Below are 17,298 nucleotides of genomic sequence, written 5' to 3' on the forward strand. Positions count from 1 at the left end.
TTCCACGGTGAAGGAATAACATCGTGTAATAAAAATCAAACCCGCAAAATTATAATTTGCGTAATTACTGGTGGTAGGACCACTTGTGAGTCCGCGCGGATAGGTACCACCGCCCTGCTTATTTCTGCCGTGAAGCAGTAATGCGTTTCGGTTTGAAGGGTGGGGCAGCCGTTGTAACTGTACTTGAGACCTTAGAACTTATATCTCAAGGTGGGTGGCGCGTCTACGTTGTGGATGTCTATGGGCTCCAGTAACCACTTAACATCAGGTGGGCTGTGAGCTCGTCCAACCATCTAAGCAATAAAAAAAAAAAAAAAAAAAAAAAAACAATTTCGTACCGACTCATTGTTGTTGGACCTTGGGACCGTCGCGACGCGCAATTGGACGTACGTACGTATGCCGCTGATCCGACACAATTGGCCTAAGTAACTAATGACCGTCGTAGGGCTGATTGCTAAATGAACTGAAACTCACACGTACTCACTCGCTCACAAATGCGCAGGAATGAATTAACCGCTCATCTAATTTCGGTGACTATACATCGATTCTAAGCGTCCGTGGTTCGATAGACAAAAGACGCCCGATGTACGAATCTCGGAAACGGCTCCAACGATTTTCATAAAACTTAGCATGCAGGGGATTTCGGGGGCGATAACTCGATCTAGCTACGATTTATTTTCAGAAAATGTTGTTTTATTCGTGTTTTCTACAATCAACTCTTCCCGACATCTATTGGCGAATAATAATACTATTTTTCTTAATTGAGACCAACTAACCGCTTTAAAGACACAACAAGATGGCGTTATAAAAAAAATCATCATCTAGTTAATATTTATGTGTGTAAAGGAAAGTATGAACATCATTTTCAATGACTGCAAGACGTCAGATTAATTTGAAAATTCGCACACGCGTCTAGGACCGATAACAAAACAATGATCTTGTAACTTCGCTCCAATAATTTGACCATTATCGACAGGATATAAAAAAAATATTGCATATATGGGTGGACGAGCTCACAGTCCAGCAGGTATTACGTGGTTACCGGAGCCCATAGACATCTACAACGTAAATGCGCCACCCATCTTGAGATATAAGTTCTAAGATCTCAGTATAGTTACAACGGCTGCCCCACCCATCAAACCGAAACGCGTTAATGCTTCACGGTTGAAATAGGCAGGGTGGTGACGGTGGTGGTACCTACCCGTGCGGACTCACAAGAGGTTCTGCCATCAGTAATGAATATGAAATTAAACATTAATTCCGTCTGCTATTAAAGCCCGTTTTTCTAGTTTTTAAACTAAATACATTGGTAAAAGTTCCTCATTCACGTGTGAGACTCGTAAAACTTCCTAGATTGGGGTAAAAAAACATTCAAACCTGGCTTTAAGTTAGAACTAACGCTTTTTCGAAGTACTCTATGCTCTGAGCGTCTTCCCTATAAATCATTGCACAAATATTAAAGTATTTCTAAAGGTAAATTAACTCTGCCAATGCCAGTCCCAGGATGAGGAAAGGGGAGGATTGAGTTGGAGTTCGATCTTTCCACCGTAAAACAGTCAACACCAAATATCGGGCGACGGTTAATTAGCCGGACCCAATAAGGCTTCAGCGGCCTTGAAGAACTAAATCTCTCCCAAAAGCACTGCCGTGTAAAGGACGCAGGAGCCCACCACGTGTATTTTCCCAAGAAAGCCTCACAAGGCCACGACCCTCAGCATTGAGGGTTATCGACGCAAGAAGGAGGAGGAAAGTTAAATTAAATACAGTTTTATTGGTACGATAAAATATTATAAACTTGATTTATTTAAATAAACAAACATTTTTGTATTCCGTATTATAAGCGCCTATTAATTTAATCTATATCTTGGATTCGATACGCTTTTAGTTATTTAGTATGGATAATGGATAATATTGTTTTTTTTTTGCGAGAGAAGTATTTGCGTTGCGGCCAACGTAAAGCTCTAATCTATACTAATATTATAAAGCTGAAGAGTTTGTTTGTTTGAACGCGCTAATCTCGGGAGCTAATGGTCCGATCTAAAAAAATATTTCAGTGTTAGATAGTCCATTTATTGAGGAAGGCTATAGGGTATATAAAATCACGCTAAGACCAATACAAGCGGAGCGCCAATAAAGAATGTATGACAGAATTTAAAAGATCTAAAAAAAAGTCCACGACAGCATATGTCTATATGTTAAGGATGGCTCACTATAACGTTTTTTATGCTAATCAAATTTGTTCTAAAATAAAGTATTATTTGTGAACCACTCGGACGAAGTCGCGGGCAAAAGCTAGTCACATTATAAAGGTTTCATACGTAACAGACACGTGACAGGGCCGAAATAAAAAAAAAAGTATCATACATTATCTGTGAACTTTACCGAAATTAAAATATTATAACAATGTTTTTTCCCCCCAGGCTATTCGCTGACAGCCTAAGGGGTTATTGCAGCTACGCCGGACGGGTAGGTGAGCTCACGGGCTCAACCTGATAGAATTTGCTAACACTAGCCTTAACAAGAGTAGTGCTCATTCGCGAAGCAGTTGCTCTTAAGTTGTTAGGTCTTCTTTGGAGGCGCTTGGGAAGCTGTTAGCAAATCCCACCCGCCTGGCGGAGGCTTTGCTCGCCCACCTGGTAAAACTGAAAAGGCCTCTCAGCCATCAATAATCCCTCATTCATAAAAAAGTAGTGCTTCGCAGGATCTACCACCGGATCGGAACCGCGACCCGCTGAGAAGATCCAGCGAGAAACTCAATGGGCAATTTTTTATTCAAACATGTCTGCCTCTTCAATTTTTCACCAATGCTCCTTATGCAGAAATTTACATGTGCGCGGTATGTATAAATCCGACGAATTAAAATGTAACTAGATAATGACGTGAAGCAATAATGCGTTTCGGTTGGAAGGGTGGGGCAGCCATTTTAACTATACTGGAACTTAGAACTTATGTATCCATCTTTAGGTGGGTGGCGCATTTACGTTGTAGATGTCTATGGACTCCGGTAACCACTTAACACCAGGTGGGCTGTGAGATCGTCCACCCATTTAAGCAATAAAAAAAAGAGGTAACTTAGGCGCGCCGTTCACACGAGTAATCATTACAATGCGGGTGGTTTTCTTATTGCAGCCTCTTAAGATTTGTGGTAATATTCACATTGTTGATGTCCATGAGCTCCAGTAACCGCTTAACGCCAATTGGGTCGTGAGTTTGTTCACCCCACTAATCAATAAAGTATGTTAATTAGTTCAATGTTCGATACTCAAGAGCTTCCAGCGATAATTGTATCTTGTATTAAGGGTGTAACACATATATCAGAGAAGAACAGATATCCGAAGCGGTCGTATACTATATATATTTAACAAAGAATATAGAAATAGTATTATTAACAACAATATAGTCATATAATACAATCAAATAGAGATGTCGCATCCATAATTAGTGTTACTAGAATACAAAATAAATTCCACACACCATAAAATCGTGTTTTTTTTTTGTACGCATTGCCCAGTTTATTTGCATTTTTAATATTCGATAAAATTACATAGATAACGCGGCGTTTTCCAATATCCTATAACCTCACCTTGTCTCAATCGAGTCCTTAGCAACACACGACACAAACTGAAGTCCAAGTCTTAATATTTTTTTTATTACAGTGAAGCCGTATTGGCAAATATCCACATTAAAACAGCCATAATGCGGCCATCGGCGTCTTTCGAATACATAATCGAAAACAACTTAATCCACCATCTTAATTTGCCCCAACTGACATTGAAAAGCGCGGGAACAGAATTCGTTTTTCGAAATTTCGAATATTTTTTTTTAATCTTTCGAATTTTAGATCGCCAAGTCCGCATGCGCACTGACTGAGGGGTCTGTTGCTAAATTGATGCCGCGGAGATGGTCAATTGAATAAGTACGCAATATTGTCATTAATTCGTTGGCCAATAGCGTGGTACGGAGCGTCGTGTGGATGTCGGGAATTGGGTCCACTTGGCCGGGTCAAGACGTTCGGGATCGTCTTGTACTTTTTATGTTTTGCATACAGGTTCTGTATACAAACTGAGTTTTTATAGTGGTATGAGTCAAAGGTAGAAAAGGAAAGAGACCCCGCGGCTGATCACCTAGCCGCCGGTGTTGCCATATAACCACCATAACTGGGTCGCCAGCCACAACCGCCCTACGTGAAGCCGAGGACCGGCCGAGGTGGGAACCACTCGCGAGACAGGACGCGGTCAAGTTTCAAGGACGCGGCCTTTAGTGATGAAGAAAGCGACGAAAAAGAAGATGACCCAAAATACACTGCTTGCTTATAGGCATTTGAGGAGATCGGCAATGCTAGTGCCCTTGATCTTAGTGGTATTATATCGATCGATGGTCGATACGTTGTGCTGCGGAAACACTGAGGGGTCTTATTTTGGTTATTTCCTGACCGGTTCGTGTTTGGGAGTTACCGGTCATCGTTCTCGTCGAACCCGTCGCTTATGACGAAGGGATAACACACGTCGGGAGTGCCAGTGCATTCGTTTCAATTAGTAGAAAGATTGAAGCTGCCTAGGCAACAAAAGTGCAGTGTTAAGACTATGGAATGATTGTGGACAATTTCCACAGAGCATTCCCCGTGGATCATACGGCATTAAGTACTGATTATCTAACTCCTAAGACTAAGTCTTTCCGTACAGTTTTACCAATAAAAACTACGTGGCCAATAGATTGTCAATCACGAACAAAAATGAACGCCATTATATATTACGTCTTCACAAAATTAAAATCATAGTTGTATAGAAGTTCTCAAGTCGCATCGTCAACTGATATTTGGGGTCTTGGAGCTTGGTGTTTTTTCATCAAAAGACCAAACCTATGTTCGTTGCTATGAGCACAACCAAAGCCAAAAAATAATCCCAAAGTAGGATACGATAGCTCTGGCGAAAAACCGGTTAAATAAATACTGCGGCTTTAGTTAGACGCTATGAAATCCTGGTAGCTGGTATTACGATGCTAGTAACAACATGATGGGTCCTTTCAATTTCCCCGGACTCCAGGTGAGAGCAATTGACGACGTTAACGCGATTCAGTGCAGCCTCTACTCAATCTGAACCTTCACATCTGACCCAGGCTACGGGACATCGCAAAACCGTCGTCGTCCGAAACATGTTTTGTCGGATCCCGCGGATTCACTATCCGTGCCTTTAGGCTTCCCAAGCGCCGGTCACCGTCTTTGTCGAAATTGTCGACCACAACGAAGACTTCAACAAACAAATCAACCCATAGACACAATCCATGGAGTTTCTCACCGGATCTTCTGTGTGGGTCGCGATTCCGGTCCGGTAGTTGATTTTGCGAAGCACTGCTCTAGTCATAGATAGTGTTAGCAAAATTTTCTCAGTTTGAGCCCGTAAGTTCACCTTCCAGTCCGCGGGATGCTGGAATAGCCCCTTAGACTACCAGCGAATAGGTAGGTAGGATATATCAACCTCGAAGCACAGCATCGAAGATTTGTGCAAAACAAATATGTAATAGAAGAACTAAACAGTCTTTCTCCACTTAGTAATAAGGCAAAGGTGTCTACCCCTTCAGGTAGTGGTAAGTATCAACAATGCACAATCTATCTACCACTGGATTCTCCTCCATTTGAGGATCGATCATAGCGCTCAGGAAACATCAAGGAGTCACACGATATATAATAACAACTCGATTTAATATTAGACATGACCCAACCCGAGAGGGAGATGCCCGTGATTATTGGGTTTATATTTCACAGATTTCGAATCAATTATCGTGGTCGCGGACCACGGGCTTATTCCTTCAATAAAGTTGAATCTATTCGCAAATTGAAATCAATTGTCGACAATAGGTTAAAGCTAAGTGCGCATGTTGCGCTGCACGAAGCAATCGATCGATTTGATCTAATCGATTAAATATCGATACAGACAGGTTTTTTATTACCTAAGAATGACAGGTTCAACGGTCAACGGGGCTTACAGGCACTATAGCACTATTTAGTATGGTATTGATACATGATACCTTTGTGGTGGAGTTAAGCAGGAGAGCGGTACGTACCAGTAAGTCCTCTTAATCGGTTCCTAGGATCGTAGCCAGGATATTCGGATATTTTTTTTAGGATTGATGGTTTACTGTTGGCCTGGAGGCCAGTTTTACCAGGACAGGTGGGCGAGCAAAGGCTCAGCCAAGAGGGGTGGGATTTGCTAACAGCTGCCCGAGCGCCTCCGAAGGAGACCTAACAACTCAAAAGCAGCTGCTTCGTGAATGAATCTACTACCGGATCGGAATCGCAACCGCTGAGAAGATCCGGCGAAAAACTCAGCGAGCATAGGTTAGGTTGCACGTCGAACTCTTTGTCGAGTTCGACGAGTACGGTTACCGGGGTCCCTAAGCCTGTTGGTTCCTAGTGTTAGAGCTGAAGGCTTCTAATGCAAAGCTTATTGGACCTGGATTCGGAATACGGTAGTTTCGTAAGTTTTAAGTTGTCATGGCCTAAAGGATAAGGCGACCGGTGCGTTCGTATCAAGCGATGCGACTGTGCCAGTGTTCGAATTCCGCAGGCAGGTACCAATATTTCTAATTAAATACGTATAATACTTAATAAAAGTTCACGAATGACTTCCACGGTGAAGGAACAACATCGTAATTCGGTAATTCTAAATTTATTATATGCGTAATGGTTAAGGTCGTCGGCCCCGTGCATCAGATATAGTCAAATAATAATCTTATGATTGCGTATTTTTTAACACACTTCCATTACTTTGATCTGTATCTAAGTATGTCACTTAAGTTTTTAAAGTAATTTCCACAAATTTTTCTTCCTCTTCGCTTGTACCCTAAGATGCTGTTACAGCTACACACTGGTAGATGAGCTCACGGGCTCAACCTGAGAGGAGTGCTTCGCAGAATCACCGGATCGGAATTGCGATCCAGTGAGAAGATCCGGCGAGAAGCTTCTGTCTGAAGAGGGTTCTATGCTAGTTCGTGAACTCTTCGTCGTAATCGACGAGTTCAATGAGGACGGTGACCGGTGCTTAACGAGCTTAAAAGCACCGAGAGAGGATGCGGGGGATCCGACCAGACATGTTTTGGACGACGGCAGCTTTGCGTTGCCCTGTGTCACGCATCGGATCGGGTATGTAATTAGCGACATCCACAATACGAGGGTTGATCCTACTAACTTAAAACCACTACAAGTTATTCTATCCCGTTTTTGCAAGATAGCCGTCGGAGCCCCGTGGTTCGTCAGGAACGTCGACCTGCACGATGACCTGGACCTAGAGTCCATCAGTAAGTATCTACGGTCGGCATCGATGCGCCACTTCGATAAAGCGGCACGACACGAGAACCCTCTCATCATTGCCGCCGGTAACTACATTCCCGATCCTGCGGACAGAATGGAAAGCTAACGGTGCTTTTAGGTACTTCAAGCAACGATGACCGGTGCTTGAAGTACCTAAAAGCACCGGTCATCTTTCTCGTCGAACCCGTCACTTGCGACGACTAAATTAACCCACAGACACAGCCCACTGAGTTTCTCGCCGGATCTTCTCAGTGGATCACGTATTCGATCCGGTGGTAGATTCTGCGAAGCACGGCTCTTGCTAGGGTTCGTGTTAGCAACGTCGTCAGGTTTGAGCCCCGTGAGCTCACCTACTAGTTAAGGTTACGCTGAAATAGCCTCTCAAGGCTATCAGCTCAGGTAGAAAAAAAAAAAGGTTGGTCGTATAACTTGAAAATCCGCGCACGCATCAAGGACCGATGAGGATACAATGGTTTTATTACTATTGATGATATTATTATTGATTGATATCTTTTATTTATTAAATTGTTAAACAATACTTTTATGATCGATTATTCGTATACATAATCGTATAATGGTATCTTGAAACCGACAATGACAATTAGCGAAAATGAAGTAGCGTGTACATTAGATGTACGAGATAAATTGATTTTTATTGAAAGCAATTAAGACGAACACGATTGTTCTATTGCAAATTCTTTTGACGAATAATTATTGTATAGTTTTTTTTTTGTTTACATTTTTGCGGCTTTATTCCTAGACGGGGTGGAGTGATTTCGATACCATATAATATTGTCTGTTCGCATTAAAAGTGTCCAATTTCCAAAAATATTCGAAATAGAGTTAATATGCGGAATCATTTATTGGTATCACCAGTTTTTTTGTCATAAATACTGTCAAAAGAGCGTAGTTTTAGTTTTTTTTTCTTTTTAGTTTACCTATGTTTTGACTACTATTAACAAAATGAATATATCATTTTATCTTACTTTAAAAGACAGGTAATGTAACTGGTAAAAAATAAGAAATAAAAACACTCTCCTGTAAAATTAGTAAGTTTTGAGATTATACAGTTTTAATGCGAGAAGACGATACATGTGTAGTATTGTCATGTAATGAAATTTATTACAGTTCATTTTATTTAATTTTATAGTAATTGTATTTTTTGACTTGTTTTTTCGTATACTGTAAATATTTTTACTTATTTAAAAAAAAAGAAAATTTTTGAGAAAAAAAAAAAATGCCCGCTGAATTTGTTTCGCCGGTTCTTCTCAGGACTGTGGCTTTTTTTGGAACCGGTGGTAGAGTTAACATTTTCATTTATATTTTGACATTCAACAAGTGTGCTATGATGACATCCAAGTTGAAATAAATGAATTTGAATTTGAATTTGAGTGGTAGAACGTCTTGTAGGTTCGCACGGGTAGGTATCACCACCCTTGATTCTAAAATCTACAGATCGTCAATACTGACATACCCCGCGAACCCCCTAGGCGCGGACACCTCCAATGAGGTTCGGCCCTCTGCCCAAAAAAAAAAGGCCACCACCCTGCTTATTTATGCCGTGACGAAGTAATGCGTTTCGTTTCGAAGGGTGGGGCAGCCGTTGTCTATATATTAATACGTGAAGCAAAAACTTTGTATCCCTTTTTACGAAAATTGCGCGGACGGAGGAATATGATATTTTCCACACTTATCTATACTAATATTATAAAGAGGAAAGATTTGTTTGTTTGTTTGTTTCGAATAGGCTCCGAAACTACTGGACCGATTTGAAAAATTCTTTTTCCATTAGAAGCCGACATTGTCCCTGATGAACTACTTTAGGCTACTTTTTTTTTTTTTTTTTTTGTTTCATGTGTGTTTTAATGTTTCCGAAGCGAAGCGAGGGCGGGTCGCTAGTAGAGAATATAGAGAAGAAGTGCACAATGCTAATATTTTTTTAAAATAATGCATTAAAAATACATTAAATCAATAAAGAAAACATTACACACACTACATACCATGTATTTGACGCACACACGCATGCATACTATTTATTGTCAAACTTTTGTTCTTGACATCTGTTGTCAAATTGAGAATAGAATATGGTTTGTCTTTGTTAATATTTTTTATAGTGTAGTCTTGACGAAATTTGTGATTATAGAAGTATAAAATACAATCATAAAATAGTGTACAAACTTACAATTCCAATTAATTATAGTCGAATTTCGACTACTGCGGGACCTCTAGTACTGTGAAAACTGTTACAGCTCATGTCTCGAGGTGGGAGGCGGTATTTACGTTGTTGTTGTCTGTGGACTCCAGTAACTAGTCAACATTAGGTGGGCCGTGAGCCATCAAAGCAATAAAAAAACATTGTTCTTGGAATGCAGTCGTCGTCAGAAATTTGTGACGGGACTTAGTCATTTGTCCCGGTAATTGAAGTCATTTTGATGAAAACAAATTAGTTACGCGATGCACATTCGTACGCTGCAAATATACTCGTGAGAAATTGACGGCTTATGACTTAATTAATTGAGGAAAATTATAGTTTTTGTACTGGAATGCTCTCAGAGGCTGTGCCGATGTTGGTGGACGTTTGAAGAAATAGTTTGACGAGCATTAACTATACTTATAAAGAACTGCACTGAAGATTGAAAATGATGAACAATATCGAGGGGTGAAAGGGTATTAACGGTTTAAGCGCCATTTTGCTAAGTACGCGACATTTTATTTGGTACTAGCTGACCCGGCAGACTTCGTAGTGCCTCAATCGATAAATAAAAGACCTAAACTTTTGTATAAAATAAACTTAAAACAAAAGGAATCCGTCCGATGGGGGACATATCAAAGGAAAAACAAAATTGCTATTTTTATTTAATTCCGAGCATTTTCATATTTATCTAAACCTTCCCTTCCTTCCTATCCTTTTAAACCTTCCCTGGACTTCCACAAATAATTCAAGACCAAAATTAGCCAAATCGGTCCAGCCGTTCTCGAGTTTTAGCGAGACTAACGAACAGCAATTCATTTTTATATAGATAGATAGATTGATAGATAGATAGATTGATAGATAGATAGATTAGCATCAACAGTTCGATGTTTTTCATTAAACTTAATTTTTTTTAGTCCTAAGATGGTTGTACGAGCTCACAGCCCACCTGGTGTTAAGCGGTTACTGGAGCCCATAGACATCTACGCATAAATACGCCACCCACCTTCAGATATAAGTTCTAAGGTCTCAGTATAGTTACAACGGCTGCCCCACCCTTCAAACCGAAACGCACTATACTGCTTCACGGCAGAAATAGGCAGGGCGGTGGTACCTACCCGTGCGGACTCACAAGAGGTCCTACCACCAGTAAAAGTCAATTAAGTTTAATCCGTTCTAATAACAGAAGTTTTTTTTTTGTTATGATATTTTTTCCAAATTATAAACTTTAAATGGCTCTCCTATAAAGTTGCAAAAATGTCGATTAAACTGATACATCCTAATAAGCCTATACACGTCGATTAATAATGACTCTGTTATTTCCTAACTAACCAACGATTACAAAATCTTATACCTTTAAACGAGCAATTCTTGTATATTCATATATACTAGAGGCCCCGCAGTAGTCGAAATTCGACTATAACTAATTGGGATTGTAAGTTTGTACACTATTATGGTTATATTTTATATTTCTATAATCATAAATTTCGCCAAGACTACACGTTAAAAAATATTAACAAAGACAAACAATATTTAATCTATTCTCAGTTTGACAACAGACGTCAAGAACAAAAGTTTGACAATAAATAGTATGCATGCGTGTGTGCGTCAAATACATGGTATGTAGTGTGTGTAATGTTTTCTTTATTGATTTCATGTATCTTTTATGCATTATTTTAAAAAAATATTAGCATTGTGCACTTCTTCTCTATATTCGCTATAAGTGTGGAAAATTTCATACTCCGTCCGCGCAATTTTCGTAAAAAGGGATACAAAGTTTTTGCTTCACGTATTAATATATAGATATATAATCTGAATCTCGGAAACGGCTCCAACAATTTTCATTAAATTTAGTATGCAGGGGATTTCGGGGGCGATAAATCGATCTCGCTACGATTTATTTTCAGAAAATGTTGTTTTGTTCGTGTTTTCAATAATCAACTTTATCGATAATGAACTTTATGACTATTCCCGACATCTATTGGCGAATAATAATAATATTTTTCTTAATTGAGGGCAACTAACCGCTTTAAAGACACAACAAGATGGCGTTATCAAAAAAAAAACGAGCAGAGCTCGGTCATCATCTAGTATCATATAATCAGATCATCAGAAACGACTCACTCACCATCAACAGGAAAGCGTAGCACAATAAAACCAATTATTCGGTCTCAGAAAATTATCAAATCACCGAATGTTATCTTCATTACAATTCGAAATGTAAGGATTCTATGGTTTTCCATTAATTATCTGGTACAAGACGAGTTTTGAATACCACTGCTTGGCTTTTCTGGTGAGGTCTTCGATCCTGGTTTAACTCAGTCAACAGCAGAGCAAAATCGATCTGTAAGAAAGAAAGCGAAATTCAGGATGGTTTTACTGGTGGTAGGACCTCTTGTGATACCGCGCGGGTAGGCACCACCCTGCCTATTTCTGCCGTGAAGCAGTAGTGCGTTTCGGTTTGAAAGGTGGGGCACCCGTTGGAACTATACTTGAGACCTTAGAACTTATATCTCAAGGTGGGTGGCGCATTTACGTTGTAGATGTCTATGGGCTCCAGTCACCACCTGGGCTGTGAGCTCGTCCAACCATCTAAACAATAAAAAAAAAAGTTTAGTTTTGCCTATGTTTTATCAAATGATTATTTTACTTGCGAAAATGTGGAGACCTGATCAGAGGTCCTTACGTTTTGAAGCGGTTCCTTTTTGGTTTATTTAGAATCTAACTTTTCGATATTTTTCTCTATCAATAGGGCCATGTTTACATGTGGTATGTATGAGCATATTGTTGTAATCTACCAACTTCAATCAAGCGAAACGTATTATAAAGTCTTTGATGAATACTGGGCTTGGTTCCAGATCACGAAATGAGCCTGTTGTATTGTTGACCTTGACAGGATATTTGCTTTATAATGGGTAATAAAAGCCATTGAGAAAAGCGATCTAGTATATTGGACGTGTTTTTTCGTTCTAAATGGTAAAACGCAAGGTGTATTCCCGCAGGCGGATATCTTTTTTTTTTTTAAAGAGATTTTATGACCTGGTAACTAAGACCTTTAAGTCATGTCTTATTTTAATTTATGTTCTTATTTTTATGAAAAATGATAGCATGGAGTGAAATGAAATGAAACGAAGACAATTAATTTGTGACATTAATCAACTGGGATGAAATGAAATGAGATGCGATGAGATGATATGGGATGAAATATAATCTCAGTAAAATAGTGGTCATTTACTGAGATTTTTTCAGTGGACTTTTTGGAGGATCCCGAGAAGTTACGTCCAGCGGCTTTGTTTCATTTTCCCAAATTTGTGCACTTTCACAGATACTAAACAGTTAATAAACCACCGTTATTACACATTTAAACCTGAAGAAACACTAAATAGACAAAATAAAACAAATCACACAACTTCACTCCTCGCGTTCCCGCCAAAAAGTCCAGGCGGATATCGATTCTGAAGTAAAATTTTACACGAAACATTTATAAAATTAGTGATCACATTACGTCCCGTATTCTAAGCGCGTGGGGGTAATTACAAGAACCCTACTGCGACGCAGTCATGCATTCCAGGGTAAAGGGTGGGCTAGTCAATTAAGTAAACTAGCTGTACCCGTCCGCTTCGCTGGGCATTTAAAATGAACATTATTATTTCTCACCCCCACAAAGATTCTCATCATTAACGCCCCCGCAGCTGGTGTAGGGAGTTCAACAATCATATAAATATTAGCCTATCCATTAAGTACATGTATTTTCTACATGGATACCAAGTTTCAAGTCAATCGGATGCACGGTTCAGTAGTTATAACGGAACATCCGTAAAAACCACTGTAGATTTATATATTAGTATAGATTGAGATTACAATTAATGTTTCAATGTATACGGTGGCATTCATGTTGTCTCCCATAGACACAACCAATTGAGTTTCTCGCCGAATCTTCTCAGTGGATCGCGATTCCAATTGGGTGGTAGACTCAGCGAAGTAATAATGCTCTTACTAGGACAGATGATACTAAATTCTCTCAGGTTGAGCCCTATCGGCTCATTTACCAAACAGCGCGTTGTTGGAATAAATAGTCCCTTAGGCTACTAAGCGATTAGGCGAGAAAAAATCACGTTATTAAATATATTCTAAGGTCTCGAGAAATAATAATTGTAAATAGAGATGCTTTAACAAAAACCGACTTCAAATAAAAAGTGCCTTTGTAAATAATTTTCCTATTACTCTGTACTATGTCTTCTTTTTTGTGTGTACATAAATAAATAAATCAAAAAAAAATTATAAAAAAAATAAAAAAAAGATATTCTAAAACAAATTAATACACACTAAAAACAATAATCATCGAAATCGGTTGGCGTGATATTGAGTTATTGAGTTATTCATCTATTTGTCGCGCACGTACTTATTACAAATTTAAGACTTATATGGTTTTCTCATGGATACCATTATCAGAACTGGACTAAATTGCCATGGGACCACACGGGAAGCGTCAGCTTTCTAATAAAAAAAGAATCATCAAAACCGATTTACTCAGTTAAAAGTTATGAGGTTACAAACATTACAAAAAATACAGTCGAATTGAGAACCTCATCCTTTTTCGGTCAGCCGGTTAAAAAGGCTGATTTGACACAACACCATTGTATTAATGTGAGTCAAATTGCAAGGTTTTGATGGTAACGTATGCATTTAGTTCCATATTTATTAATGACAACCGGATCAGATACATTGTCAACCAAAACATTAAATTCAGTACACCATATCAATTGAGAGCATTATCTAGTAGACCATTTCTGGGGCCCATTGCGACACCACAAAATAGAATACGTTTTGACCGTATCTGGCTCAAAGCAGTATTAAAGTATCCTAGTTGGTTCGAATACATTATGATATCGTCTATTCGCATTAAAAGTGTACAATTTCCGTTAAACTAGAGGTCCCGCAGTAGTCGAAATTCGACTATAATTAATTGGAATTGTAAGTTTTTACACTATTATGATTGTATTTTATACTTCTATAATCACAAATTTCGTCAAGACTACACTATAAAAAATATTAACAAAGATAAACGATATTTAATCTCAACTTGACAACAGACGTCAAGAACAAAAGTTTGACAATAAATAGTATGCATGCGTGTGTGCGTAAAATACATGGTATGTAGTGTGTGTAATGTTTTCTCTATTGATTTAATGTATCTTTTATGCATTATTTAAAAAAAATATTAGCATTGTGCACTTCTTCTCTATATTCTCTATAAGTGTGGAAAATTTCATACTCCTCCGTCCGCGCAATTTTCGTAAAAAGGGGTACAAAGTTTTTGCTTCACGTATTAATATTTAGATATTCCAAATTGAGCTAATATGTGGAATCATTTGGTATCACCAGTATTTTTCTTATAAATACTGTCAAAAGAGCGTAGTTTAGTTTGAGTTTTTTTTTTTAGTTTACCTATGTTTTGATTAACAAAATTAATACATAATTTTATCTTACTTTAAAAGACAGATAATGTAACTGGTAAAAAATAAAAAATAAACGTTGCAAAGATGATTAATATTAAAAATATCACATGTTAAACCTTTAAAACACTCTCCTGTAAAATTTGTAAGTTTTGAGATTATACAGTTTTAATACAAGAAGACGATATTTATTACGGCCAATATTTCGTCTGTCTATAAAACAGGCATTGCTGATGTCCATAGGCGACGGTAACCACTCAGCATCAGGTAGGCCGTATACTCGTCTGCATACAAGGGCAATAAAAAAAAAAGCTTTCTTATAGGCAAAGTTTACGCAATATTCTTGGGACCAAATGCTATTTAAGTTTGGCAATTCATACCTGATTTATTTGAACACAGAAAACCTATATTTATCCGCATCTAAGTCTTGGTGACTCTTAAACGCGACATTGGGTATGTCCTCGTCTAGATACATTTTTTTAATAATAACATTAATAGTTCATAGTTCTTAATAAAATGTATGTGAACGTACTAGAACTAGAGAATAGGTATTTTAATTCCAGTTACGCGTCCCACTGGAAGGCAAAGACTCCTAACCCTCAGACACAGCCTACTGAGTTTCTCGCCGGATCTTCTCAGTGGGTCGCGTTTCCGATCCGGTGGTAGATTCTGCGAAGCACGGCTCTTGCTAGGGTTCGTGTTAGCAACGTCGTCAGGTTTGAGCCCCGTGAGCTCACATACCAGTTAAGGTTCCGCTAAAATAGCCTCTCAAGGCTATCAGCTTAGGAAGAAAAAAAATAGCAAAGACTCCTCCCATAATCGATGATTTTGTGATATGGCATTTAAGTCAAAACTTTCTCGTCAGTTTCTACATGGTGTTCGATGTTTTTTTGATCCGTTTCATTACAGAATAAATTTAGCGAATAGGATTTTTAAATACAAAAGCGATTTCGGAACAAGGAAGTTTGAGCGTCTTTGGTTTAATTCGTGAAATTATCTTTACAGACCTTGTCTCAGCTTTAAGTCAAAAGTTCAGAAAACAATAGCGTTTTTTCTAGAAAATATTCAGATATCAGACCTAATTAGTAGCACAGTATTCGATGGATATGGAAATGAGAAAAACCCTCATACTGGCAGATACCTGAAATGATATCTTAGTATATAAATTCAAATGACTTTAACTGTTAGACCAGCCCACTAAGTTCCTCGCCGGATCTTCTCAGTGGGTCGCGTTTCCGATGCGGTGGTAGATTCTGCGAAGCACGGCTCTTGCTAGGGTTCGTGTTAGCAACGTCGTCAGGTTTGAGCCCCGTGAGCTCACATACTAGTTAAAGTTACGCTGAAATAGCCTATCAAGGCTATCAGCATACGTAGGAAGAAAAAAAACTGTAAGATCCAAACCAAATTGAGTTGCTTTTGGGCATACTTAAAGTTTTTAGTGGTAAGAAATTACTGTTCCAACATATTTTATATCTTTTTTTACTAACTTCATTCATAGGCCTTAAAGAATGAAATGAAATTACGCGAAAAATCAGAATGAGCACGTGAAAGGAAGACGGTCGTTTTACAATTAAACGGGCATCACGGCAATTTAAATACAACGACGCAGAAAAACGGACCTTATGAACGCAGACGTAAGGTACACTTGAGACGATCGTGTTAAATGTTATGGACGTCATCGAATGAGGTTCGTTTAAAACAAGATTGATCGTGGTAGGGTTCAGTGTGAACCAGTCGTTGCTGGTTTTTTATGGTTTGAAATCAATTTTCAGGTTTTTTTTTTTTGAGTTTCCATTAACCATTTACTCAGAGATGAAAGGTTTTTGAGTATAACCATAACGAGAACTGATATTAATTAAAAAAGACAGATTATAATAAATTTAAAAAGCAATGAGAAAAATACTACTTTAAGATTTTCGATACGACTACCTATTATTAAGCAATAATAGCAGATAATGTGTTAATACTTTCGTATTTGATGCTTTCAAGGTATAATTAATTATAGTAATCAAAAAAAATTCCAGCAGCCAATTAAAATATTTTCAAGAAGTTACGACAAATAAAATAAAAAGTCCATTCAATCTTAAAATCAATTGAAAATTAAAAAAGAACCAACTCACCAAAACTCACTTCATATGCGCTAGGCTACATGGCGAAAAACGGCCATCGTTTTTCAAACGATATCATTGCAGAAAAATAATAATTAATAAACGGACGGACAGGCGAAACAGAAGCTAAATACGTAGCTCACTTGGCGCGTACAAATCCGACGGGAGTCTGGTTAGAAGTGGACGCATGATATTTGTCACAATGAAGGGGAAGACACAATTGGTATGCTGAACCGT

General features: G+C 38.4%; 1 protein-coding gene across 5 annotated transcripts in view; it reads right to left on the reverse strand.

The window, feature by feature from the left end:
• The window catches only part of LOC101735982 (transcription factor CP2-like protein 1), a 204,404-nt gene that overhangs the window by 54,710 nt on the left and 132,396 nt on the right, over positions 1-17,298 (reverse strand). For 2 of the 5 annotated variants that reach the window (XM_062672820.1, XM_062672814.1), the window contains exon 2: positions 11,626-11,841. The exons of 1 other annotated variant lie outside the window; for it this stretch is intronic. The gene's annotated coding sequence lies outside the window, so the exon portion shown is untranslated. Of the gene's footprint in view, positions 1-3,583; positions 3,910-11,625; positions 11,842-17,298 lie in introns of those variants that run through there. 2 more of the 5 variants (XM_062672821.1, XM_062672817.1) reach the window with 1 other exon arrangement.

The sequence above is a fragment of the Bombyx mori genome, chromosome 2 (genome assembly GCF_030269925.1).
Source record: "Bombyx mori chromosome 2, ASM3026992v2".
NCBI lineage: Eukaryota > Metazoa > Arthropoda > Insecta > Lepidoptera > Bombycidae > Bombyx > Bombyx mori.